Here is a 12686-nt window from a genome sequence, read left to right as displayed (position 1 = left end):
AGACAATAAGATACAGACAATGTATATAGATAGCCCTAGCATCCGACAGATATATAGGGATATCCTGGGGGGGAGTGGGTGAACAGACGCTGTTGTGCTGACAGTAGTTTTGTCTTCTATGGAATGACCTTTAGGAGAAAATCATTCAAAGAAAATGTACTCCTGGCCTCTCTCCTCACAGGCTTTCGCATGGAAGGACAATCTGGCCTATGGATAAACACAAATCATGAGTGCATTCAGAAGCTGTCAAAAGGTTTGGGTGTGGGACTCAAATGAGAACACAAAGTTACTGTATTTCCATTTAAGTGCTTTTCACTCTGCAGCTAAATACAATGCCAGTGACCCATCATATCAACAAGAGACATAGTCAGATTATGGCAGAGAAAAGAAACTGTTACAGGTTGAACACAGAAGGAGGGTAATCAGATTTAAAATGAAGCATCCTTTAGGGAAAGCTGTATTTACTCTAATATTTGGGCAACTGACTTGCATAAATATACACTCTTTTTACTCTTAACTTTTCAAAGTTTGCTTAGGCTTTGCTTATACATATATGATGTTCTTGAATATATAGTTCATCTAGTTATTGAATATTAAGTGACTGGAAAGCCTCTAGTTTTCTTTGTCTTTCCTTTTACTTTCTCATTAATGAATTATTAAAATTCAGGCTCATCAACAAGAAATACTCAGAGGTAAAGGCACTTGTACTGGGAGAAGAATGATCTCTGCATAGCTCTTACAGAGGGTTTATGAGCTAATCATATACACCAGATATCTTTCAAGTAACTTTGTTTAATTTACTGGGCCAGACTTGCTGGTTGTTCAAATGCTGTTGTAAATTGCATTGATGTATGTGAAAATTGGGAGAAGGGGGTAAATTAGTGTAGCCTTCACTGGTTTGGAGGCTAGATTGTCAGCTGTGCCAGAACTCCATTCAGTTGAGCAGGAGGACACGGATGCTTTTTGCCACCTTTTGGTTCCTTTAATTCCTAAGGCTAATATGCAGACCTATTTATCCCTTCACATAACTTGCCTACACCTATACATAACTCAGGCCTGCTCTGACCAATGCCAACTGTTACCCCAAAAATATTCTCACTGGAGACCACCCACGGTTACTCTTGTATGGGTTTATTTCCACTAAGTAGAACTAAAGAGGAGAAAACAGCCACCAAAGATTAAGCTAAAGAAGATAAAACACTGTCTTTCTCACACACACATACAGGCAAGCAAGCAAGTACACCCCCCTCCATTCATTCACTCATTCCTGCTCTCAGGGAATCACACACTTACACAGACATATGGGTTGCAGAAGGAGCAAAGGCATGTGGATCCTGGAGGGTCTGCCTGCTCATCATGGCTGGGGAAGCTGGTCAGGAGGAGAGCACTGGAGAGGAGCTTCTCAGGATCAGTGGAAAGAAAAAGAGAGAGTCTCACATGTGCTCCTTCTCTTTATATAGTGTCTGAATGGCTCCTGTGACTCATTCACCTTGTCATCAGGGAGCATGCCCAGACTTCCCTTTATCCAGCAGGGAGCATGCCCATACCGTGATGACTCATTGCCATAGGGTCCATTGTTCCAAGCCTTTTTCAAACACACTCACACTCTCTCTCCGTTCACTCAGGGGAGAATGCAGCTTAGGAAAAGTTACAAGCAAGGTGGCTGCATGTTACAAAAATTACAAAATTGCAATTTACAGTAAGTTTTGAGAGTTACACAGATTGCAAAGATTGACAAGGATCATAATAAGTTTCAGTTTAAAACCTTAGACCTTAGTGTTTGGTGTAGCTTTAGAAAATCCATGTATATAAACCTAGTGAGCTCAGGTGGAGGCTTTTTTATGCATCACCAACTGATAGCAGCCCCAAGAAACATTATACAGTACAACTTGGCAATCGCTGGATCGTAGAATGGCCCTGTCTAAATCGGCCTTCAGCAATCCTGGGGCTCAAGAGGTATAAAAGTAGCATATGGCCAACTTTTCCCGTGCCCTATTGGGAGAACACAGCTCAGCTGGGTCCCAGAGCTGAGCCCAAAATCTATTGGTTCTGTAAAGCACCTATGAGACTTTGGGGTCTGTAGAAATAATAGTAATTGGAAATAAGTATTTTTACTCCCGTTCTGCACACTGGAAAATTAAGTCCTATAGAGAGGTGATTTGTCCAAGACCACACAGGAAATCTATGGCAGGGTTGGTAACAGAACCTAGTTCCATGTTTTAACCAAAAAGCCTTCTTCTATCCCTAGTGCATAGTGCTGCTGACAGCTAGTTGAACAGCATCTTTCATTTTTAAAGTCTCTATGGAAACAATGTGAAGGAATTCCTCTGCAATAAAAACAAGGCAGCAAAATCTGGAATTTCATTGTGCCAAGCAATGATATGGCTTTACTCATTGATGATGAAGAACAGCTGTGTCCCCTCAGAAAAAGAGCAAAGATATCCTTAATATTTTGATAAGAAACACTGCCTTGGCTATTTTCATTGAAGGAGCATTTGCAACTGGGTACGACTGACTTCTCCAGCAACAAGTTACCCAACGTGTGATTATCACCAGCATGTCTGTAAGAGACACCATTTACTGAGACTGGCTTTTTGGTCCTGAACTTCCTCTTGTATAAACCAACTTTTACACCTGACGCGTGTGTAGCATTGTCTCAGTTATACACAAGTGGCAAGTGGGGATAGTTATTGTCACTGTGGCACATGAGAGGCAGGCCTGCGGATAGCATAATTCCTGAAGATTGGGCCAAAGGATAAAAGGCTTTATAATTTTGTATGTATTCAAGAAAGAGGGTAGGAGAAAAGAGAAAACCCCCATCCAGAGTTTTTTTCAGTTCATTCAGATATTGTGATATTTCAGTGACCCGTATTAGGAGTTCCTATTTTGTAGCCCTCTTGTTGTGTGAGTGTTATATACTTGATAGCTTTTGTTATCTTATAAACTTGATTAATAGCCAATTCTTTTGGCTGCAGCACCCAGGTCTCATTCATTGGGCAGATCAGATGGCTCTGTAGAAGCAGTGTTCATACTCCCTCAGGGTACATCTACACTGCGCATCTACACTACAAGCCTTTATTTCAAAATAATGTCGAGCTGGAGAACTTCTTACTCTGACTCCTGTAAACCTCATTGTACTAGGAGTAAGGGAAGTCAGAAGAAGAATACTCTTTCTTGCGCAAGAAGATTTACAGTATGGCGTCGGAAGACAGGGCAACGCTCTTTTCTAACAAGTGTAAGCCCTCTTGTGGAAGAGCTCCTGCGCAAGAGGGCAGTGTGGACACGTGGCAGGGGTTTCTTGTGCAAGAAAGCCCTATGGCTAAAATGGCCATCAGAGCTTTCTTGAGCAAGAGAGCGTCCTCACTGCCTTCGATGTTCTTTCGCAAAAGCACATGGCAGTGTGGATGTCTTCTTGCACAAGAGTACTTGCACAAGAACCCTTGCACATGATGTTCTTGCGCAAGAACCTGCCAGTGTAGACATAGTCCTAGTGTGGTTCACTGTCCCATGTAGTGGCACTGAGACCAGTTACAGTGATCAATACGAACAAGGGAGTTCTGCAGCTTCAGCTGTTGGCTTTATAGCTCAAGCTATAGAGGCTCCTACACTAAGTTCCAAGTTCAAATCTGGCTGGTGGTGATTACATATGCAATTGACATAACTCAAGTTGTATAACTTACTTTGGCTTTTTATTCCTGCCCTTAGTAGCCTGCACCATCCTAACAGCAAATCAATCTTGTTCTTATCACCTTTGCCCTTAGATACATTGCTATCACCACCACATATGCAAACTGTGTATAAATGTGATATATGTATGAGATTCATCTCTACACACCCATTTTCCCTTCCACAGTTAGAGTACGTCTACACTGCACACATTTCAAAATAAACTATTCTGGAATAGTTATTCTGAAATAGCTTATTTTGAAATAGCATGTCTACACTGCAGGGAAGCTGCAAAATTAGTCTGAGGCAGGTTTCCCTAATGTAGACATGCGGTCTCGATTTAGAGCCCCAGGAGGCACTGGGGAGGAATAACTTAAAATGGCTCTGGTGAGGAGCTATTTCGAAATAGCAGCAGTGGAGCATCTACATATGCCTTATTTTGAAATAGCTATTTCAGAATAACGTGTTATTCCGAATAGAATGAGGTTTACAGAATTTGGAATAATCTGTCCGTTATTTCGAAATTATTTCAAAATAATGGAATGGCTGTGTAGACGCTCACATTGTTATTTTGAAATAATGCTAGTTATGTCGAAATAATGGTGCAGTTTAGAAGCACCCTTTAAGGTATAGTACTGCGTTATTTCCTATTCTAAATTCAGGACATTAAACTTAGGGGACTGACTCAGACACAGTTTTAATGGCAACTTATATGTATATATAATAAGTGGGCAGAAAACCCATCTCTATCAGAGCAATCTGGAAGCAAATCTAGTCTGCTTATTTAAAAATTTTCAGACTTCTCAGACATTTGAGTCTGGATCTTGACTTGTAACGTTGACTGAGGAAAACAGCAATGAAAAGTACTTACTATTCTTGTGTAGCTGTGGCTTCAAACTTTTTAAGCTGCATATCCCTTTCCAAATAATGTAGTCTATAGTGTACGCACATCTGAGATAGGCAGAAGTGACACGTAGTAGTGGGGAAGGGGGACACCCTTCCCAGATTTCTGCCTGCCATTTAGGAACAGCTTCAAGAAGTGTTCAGCCAAAAGGGAATTCACACAGAGGAATATTCTGGGGGGAAGCAATGACACCAGGTGGTTCAGACCAACCCTGACTCACCTCAATGGGCCCCAGCTTTTCTGAGGGATGCAACCAAAAATTATAACTCAAATTGGGGTGAGGGGAAGGGAGAGTGAGGAATCAGCTCAAAAACTTTGAAAATAGCCCTCCCTCAAACATTCTTCCATGTTTACACACCCTCAGGGGGCATGCCCCACAGTTTGAAACCCTCAGATTTGGAGCAGAAAGGGAAACCATAACAACACGGCTGCAGGTTTAATTGAAAGAAGATTTCACATTGATTATATTGGTCCCAAGGATAAATCGGTGGGCAAGCCAGTTTCATATATATGTATCATATTAAAATGTCAAAGTGTTTATAGCCATAATGAACCTTTGCCTAAATATTTTCCGGACATGTTCCTTTGTTACCAGCTACACAGAAACTCTAATATAAAAAATCAAATCCCTATATCATTAAAAAGCATCTTTTAAACAAGCCTCCAATGACACCATGAAGTGCTCTAACATTTGTTAAGTCAAAATTTAAAGCCCCATATGATTCAAAACATCAAATTATATAGTTAAGTAAAATGTGGCTTATAATGGAAATGACTAGTGACCCTCAGTTGAAACAGATATACCAGCATGTTATGGTATAGGACTCACTGCTAGGGCACCTCCTACTGGTAGATCTGGGGAATTAGTCCTTTCATCAACAGGGCATCTCCTTTGGGCTGGTGTCTCCCCCATCCATGCTCCATGCTCCTAGTCTGGATCCGCATCACTCCCTAACTACGGCATCCTCTTCAGGACACTGCCCTCTGCCCTTGCCCACTCCAATGGTCTCTCGTTTTATCAGCAGTCCTGAGTCTCTACTGCCACTGTGGCCTACTATGGTCTCCAAACCCAGCCCCTATAACTCAGGACCTAGCCACAGTCTGCATTGGCCACACCCTCCTCCCAAGAATGTATCAGCAAGTCTCAGTTTCACTCACCATTGTGGCCAACTGGAGCTCCAAAGTCTAGCCCCTTACCTCAGGGGCAAGCCTCAGTCTGTACTGGCTATGCCTTGGTGACAAGGTATGGTACAAGGGAGAAGCAGGGGAGGGGGAGACCTAGGCCTGCTCACTACTCTGGGTCCCGACCAGAGGGGCCCTATGGCAGCAGCCTTGTCCTTCCCTCCTCTACTCTCCTTCACTGCCTCTAGTTCCCTGGGCCACTTCCCCTGTGACTCTTTGCAGCATCCTGGCCTTGTAGCAAGACCAGCAGCCTGACAGGTATCAGTCTACAGCAGGGATGGGCAATCATTTTTTGCCAGGGGACACTTTGGAAAATTTTGAAGGGGCCCCGGGCCACACAGGAAGGGGCAAGGCATTGAGCAGAAGGGGCGGGCATTGAGTGGAAGGGACAGCCATTGAGCGGAAGGAGCGGAGCCAATATATTTCCTGGTTCCCAAACTGCTATCATGTCCCCCCTCAATCTTCTCTTTTCTAAACTAAACAAACCCAATTCCTTCAGCCTTCCTTCATAGGTCATGTTCTCTAGACCTTTAATCATTCTCGTTGCTCTTCTCTGGACCCTCTCCAATTTTTCCACATCTTTCTTGACATGCGGTGCCCAGAACTGGACACAATACTCCAATTGAGGCCTAACCAGTGCAGAGTAGAGTGGAAGAATGACTTCTCATGTCTTGCTCACAACACACTTGTTAATACATCCCAGAATCATGTTTGCTTTCTTTGCAACAGCATCACACTGCTGACTCATATTTAACTGCTGACTCATATTTGTAGGCTCCTGTTACGTTGAGGTACAAATGAGCTGATTAATCAGATGCAAAATATGCAATTTTTAAAAGAAAAAAAATCATGCTTAATATTTATACAAACATGTATGTGGTAGTAGTGATTGGTTACAGACTACATCACTTAAGAACAAAAAGTTACATTGGGACTATTTTAGAGCTGATTATATGAAAATGATTTTTATATTAAAAGAAACCAAAAATAATCACAAAATACATGGTGTGGTAAAGTAATAAAAACAATCCCCCAGGGAATGTAAGTATACAGTTAACTTGATACCTAAGCTGATGCATAACTTAAAGTTTTTAGAAGGATGGGTCAGTTTATTTACAGTCACCTTCAATCAATGCACATGGGCATCTTCACATAATACGCAGATGATAACAGGGGGACTCTATATGGGCATGAAGATCCACCCGAATGGCTGTGACTGCAGGATTAGGGCCATAGTCTCTTCAGCATTACTTACTCATGCCTATTTCAGGCATATAATGCTGGCCAGGGTCAAATACCATTGTGAGCAGAATTTAGGAATAGTTTTTGCCAAAAATGATAGAAATGTATAAACAACATGAACGGCTCCATTCACGTTCTTTGTCACCTCATTAGCGAAACCAAATAGTCATTATGACTTGCAATTATTTTCCTATTGTAAACACATTATTTACAAAGGGACTAAGCTCCTGATTTTTGTTAATTGCACGGTTTTTATATAGAACATCGGGTGAACCCCAGAAGGTCAGAATCTGGGTCTTGCAGCGTCAACTGTTCTCCTCTAACACAGTATTTCCTACTGGCGTGGGGGAGGAGGGGTAAAGGAAGGGGGAAGAAATTGTTGTTAATAGATGACTGAGAGGTCAGTGGTGTTAGGATAAGCATTAGATAAGCCACAAAGTATTTGAAGTAATGGCTGCTTTGATCTGCCAGACCTTTTGGCACATAAGGAAATGCAGGGGTGTGCCAAAGGCCTTGCTAATCTTCCTAATGATACGGTTAGACTGATGAAAGCTGAGGCCTTTCAGTGCAACCTGACTGGCAAACTTTGGAAACAGAGAACTGACCTTTCCCTCCAAGATATTCAAAAAAGGGTCCGTGTTCACGAATGTCTAGGCGACCCTATGAGAGATCCCAGGCTTTGCCTGGAAATGCCACTTTGGGAAGGGAATCTCTTCATCACCTGCCACCACCGGGGGTCCAGTGTAGGGCATCCATTCACAGAGTTAGCACAATGTGTTATAAACAGAGAAAACTTGTCAAAAACCTTGTGGCAAACAGGAAATGAAAGAGCTGAACTATCGGAATCTCTGACAATACTAGGTGGGGTAAATGATAATGACACTAAAGAAATTTCTGTCCAGCCTAACAGACCCAAATTCAGAATTTGTCAGGTTTCTAAATACAGGTAAATATTTGGGTGTGGTTATTCCAAACAACTATTTGGATGCTTTTTGCACTTTAAAAATATTCATGTTTTTATCTCATTGCTCAGAAGTAGCTCAGTGTCACAAACTCTGTTGCACCAGTAAATGGACTGGTATCACATGTAAAAATAGGGATACCAGCATACAGGGAGCATATCCAGCCTTTGGGATATAGCTACGCTGACCATATGTCCCGTTTTTTTCCAGGACAGTCCTGAATTTAAATGCTCTGTCCCGGTGTCCCATTAAGTAGGGAAATGTCCTGGAAAGCTCCACTGGATCTGGCTAGAAATGACACCGCCATTTCCCTCCCCCACTGGGACCGCCTCGCAGACTCTAGTGCAGCAGTAATGCCGCTCCCTCCCCCAGCACATAGGCCTCTAGGATCTTGTGTAAAAAGAGTTTTTGCAGAAAAAGAAAATGTCCACACTGTTTGTTTTTGTGCAAAAACCCCTTGTACAAAAAAGGAACAAAATGAATATGCAAATGAGGTGTGAGAAAATGCTAATCCAAGCTTCATTTGCATTGCCTCTTTCAGTAAAGCATGTTGTGTAGACAAAGCCTGAGGGTCAAGATATTTATTATTTGTTGTGATTACATCATTTACCCAGTGGCACCAAGTCTGGAATGTGCCATTTCAAAACAGATGTCATTTCAAATGCCCTTTGAATACAGAAATTCTGAGTTAGTGGGACTAAATGTAATGCCCAGAACTACAGTTTTCTGCCTTCACGTTGCAGTAATCTGAGCATATAGATCTAACTCGGGTTCCATGGGCAGACACACATCAAATGTAACTCTGTACAAACACAACGAGGAGTCCTGTGACATCTTAAAGGAGGGGTGGGGGAACTATGGCCTAGAAGCCAGATCTGGTCCTTTGCTTGCCTGGATCTGGTCCCCGTGGTTTGGGGCTTCTCCCCCCCAGCATCGGGGAGCTGGTTCTGGCACTCAAGTCCTGTATCCCCCCTGTGCACACTTCCCCCGCAGGGCTGGAGCACCAGCACCATACTTCCCAGACAGCCTTCCCTCCCCGAGCCTGCTTCTGCATTCTACCACCCTCCCAGGCCCACCAATCCTCAACCCGCTCTGAACCCTCATTCTTACCCAGACCCCACACTCCAAGCCTGCTTCCCAGAAGCTCCTCCCACACACTGAGCCCCTAATTTTTCCCCCACCGCAGAGCCTGTGGGGCCCACAAAATCTGCTAGCTTGGGCCCCCCTAGGCTCTGATGTGTAAAGGAAATGTGGGGAGTGTCTTTCTGTTTCTCAGTCAGGGGTCATGTCACTTTCATCTCACTTCTGTGTGGCCCCTGATGGATTTTTTCTGTTAGTTCCTTACCCCTGACTTAAAGACTAAGAGTATGTCTACACTACCCCGCTAGTTCGAACTAGCGGGGGTAATGTAGTCATCTGCAGTTGCAAATGAAGCCCGGGATTTGAATTTCCCGGGCTTCATTTGCATGAAGCCGGCTGGCGCCATTTTTAAATGCCGGCTAGTTGGAACCCCGTGCCGCGCGGCTACATGCAGCACGGAGTAGCTAGTTCCATGAGGAGTACAGCTAGTTCGGATTAGAAGCCTAATCCGAACTAGCTACTCCATGCCGCGTGTAGCTGTGCGGCACGGGGTTCGAACTAGCCATCATTTAAAAATGGCTCCGGCCGGCTTCATGCAAATGAAGCCTGGGAAATTCAAATCCCGGCTTCATTTGCAACTGCGGATGACTACATTCGAACTAGCGGGGTAGTGTAGACATACCCTAACAGCTTTATTTTGGCATAACCTATGTGGGTAAAAACCAATTCATCAGATGCATTTAATTGGAAATTACAGAGGCAGTGTATATGTATGTGTATGAGTGTAGGTATATGTACGTACATATGTACGTATACACACACCCACACTGCTACATCAAAAGAAGGGAGATACTTATTAAGTGTAGGAGCAGTGTTAAGGAGGTCATCTCAGTCAGGGTGGATGTGGCTCACTTCCAGAAACTGACTTGTAAGAATCCAAAATTTTTATCTAAAAGGGAGGTGTGAATACCAAGAGAGGCAAAATTGCCTTTGTAGTGAGAGAACCATTCTAAAGCTTTATTCAGTCCTAATTTGATCATATTAAATTTGCCTCTGTAAATTTTCACTCCGGTGCATCTGATGAAGTGGTTTTTACCCATGAAAGCTTATGCCCAAATAAATCTGTTGGTTTTTAAGTGCCACAGTTCTCCTTGTTTTTTTTTCCAGGTACAGACTAAGACAGCTACCCCTCCAAGACTTGTAACTCTGTACAGTAACTCAAATACAGATTACTCCCTTCTTGATGATACTATATGGTTTTCTAGCTCAGATAGTAAGTGCTCGGTTTCATCTTGGCTTCCCACTTCCTGTGACATGCATGTGTAGGTTCATATTGTTTGTAAGTCTGTTTCTCACAGATGATGTTTCACCACCACCCAGAAATGTTTGGAAATGTTTATTTGTATCTCTGTGTATGAGCATTGACATGAGTATGTGGATGTGTGTTTATAAGTTTAATTATGCATAAGTAAACTTTCTGGTTTGATACTGATAAGGGTCAGATGAAAGTAATTACTGGAAATGCTGCTGACATAATAATAAAAAAAAATCCCCAACTACGGCTTCATAGAAATAGTGCCTCACTGACTTTGCAAAAGCACATATCAGGAAGGGATACAAAATACACTGGATACTCTTATAATTAAATTACAGAGAAGAACATGAGGATCAAATTTTGGTCTCATTGGGGTAAAGCAAAATTACCATTGACTTTAAAGGGATCAATATTTAGCCCTGAAAGAGAAGAGAAAAACAACCAAGAAGGAAGCCAAAACTAAAATGACACATGGGATACGTAAATTACAATGTAACAGAAAGCAAAGTAAGCATAGTCTCTATCTGCAGAAAACTGAACAAAGGAGGAGTTCAGTGATTTTCAAGTGAAGTTACTTTATAATTATAAGATTATCAGTAAAGAGGTTGGACTGGGGACTACAAACTTCCCAGCATCTAATACTAAGTGAGTTGCTGAATTAGTCAGTCCTTGGTCGGTCTTTTGCTCTTTCTCAGCAAGGTCAGCTACTAAAATAATCACTAAAACCAAATGCTGCCTTTGAGAAATCTTTTTCAAAATAGATTGCTAAAGGAACAGTCTACATGTGCTACTGAGGTTTTCTGGAGGGTTTTTTTTTTTTTTTTTTTTTGGTCTCCTTTTAAGTAGTGATTTGGGAACCTTCAAAGGTATGGAGTTCCTGTTCTGCATAAGCATCACAACTCAGAAGACTATATACAAGCCTTCTGAGGCTCTGCAGAGAATCCATTCTCCTCCTTCCCCAACAATTCCATTCTCCCAACTTTCAATGGAGCTGACCACCTGGAAAAGCTGGAAACAAAGGCCTTGATCCACAAAGATATTTAGGTGCCTAATTCTCATTAATTTCAATGGAAGTTAGGAGCCCAGCTACCTTTGCCAAGTCTGGGACAAATTACCTACTGGAGGATTTTCTAAGCTTCTCCTTATTTCCATCTTTGTAATATGTTACCAATGTGCACTGTAGGTAGAAAGCAGGGATGCAAAATCCTCATTGATTTCAGTGTGACAGGATTTTACTCTGTATTCCTAGATATAGAGTACTGCTAGACTGTGGGGAGTTTTCGGAGATATCCCGAAAAAACTCTGCCGCGTCTAGGGAATGCATTTGCTCTTCCACTTTTTTTGTGTGGAAGAGCAAACACACTCTTTCAGAAGCCCCTGTATTCCTTGTTCTGAGGAAGAAGGGGGCTTTCAAAAGAGGGTTTTTCCTGACATTTGGTCCAGTCTAGACAGGCCAAATGTCAGAAAAGCCTCTTCTGACGAAAGTATCGGAAAAAGCTACGCAAAATGTGGAGCGCATTTTGCATAGCTTTTTCTGACAGATGTGGTCTAGCCGTACCCATAGAGTCAAATTGTCCTTGATTCTGTTCCCATTTACACCAGTGCAAATTAAGACTCAAGTGGATTCTAGTGGCTGAAACTGGTATAAGTGTCTACACTAGGAAATTAACTTGAAATAATAACTCCTGAAATAACTGTTTAGAAATAGCATATCCATACTATAGGAAAGCCTCAGAATTAGTCTGAGACAGGCTCTTTTAATGTGGACATGATCCCTCGACTTAGAGCCCCAGGAACCACTGGGGAGTAATTACTTTGAGGCTGCATCTAGACTGGCAAGTTTTTCCGCAAAAGTACTTGCTTTTGCAGAAAAACTTGCCAGCTGTCTACTGGCCACTTGAATTTGCGCAAGAACACTGACGATCTAATGTATGATCGTCAGTGTTCTTCCACAAATACGACTCTCCCGTTTGGGAAAAAGCCCTCTTACGCAAATGCTTTTGCACAAGAGGGCCAAAGTAGACAACTGAGAACCGTATTGTGCAAAAAAGCCCAGATGGCGAAAATGGCGATCGGGGATTTCTTGCACAAAACCACGTCTAGATTGGCATGGACACTTTTCCACAAAAAGTGCTTTTGCGCAAAAGCGTCCGTGCCAATCTAGATGCTCTGTTCCGCGAATGCTTTTAACGGAAAAACTTTTCTGTTACAAGCATTTGTGGAAAATCATGCCATTCTAGACGTAGCCTGAATGACTCTGGAGAGTAGTTATTTTGAAGTAGCAGCACCGGAGTGTCCACACTTCTGCTATTTTAAAGTAACTATTTTGAAATAA

The 12686-nt window shown here is 42.4% G+C and overlaps 2 long non-coding RNA genes across 3 annotated transcripts in view; one reads left to right on the top strand and one right to left on the bottom strand.

Annotated features, from left to right (window-relative positions):
- Positions 1–1406, bottom strand: part of LOC106732033 (uncharacterized) — a 57398-nt gene extending 55992 nt beyond the window's left edge. The window contains exon 1 of the long non-coding RNA XR_001368271.3: positions 1294–1406. This is a non-coding gene — a long non-coding RNA (uncharacterized LOC106732033). The remainder of the gene's footprint in view (positions 1–1293) is intronic.
- LOC142830443 (uncharacterized) overlaps positions 1–12686 on the top strand; it is a 121653-nt gene that overhangs the window by 85519 nt on the left and 23448 nt on the right. The gene's annotated exons all lie outside the window — the stretch shown is intronic.

Source organism: Pelodiscus sinensis, chromosome 8 (genome assembly GCF_049634645.1).
Source record: "Pelodiscus sinensis isolate JC-2024 chromosome 8, ASM4963464v1, whole genome shotgun sequence".
Lineage (NCBI taxonomy): Eukaryota > Metazoa > Chordata > Testudines > Trionychidae > Pelodiscus > Pelodiscus sinensis.
Note: the sequence above shows the minus strand (reverse complement) of the source record. Positions and strands in the feature narration are given on the sequence as shown.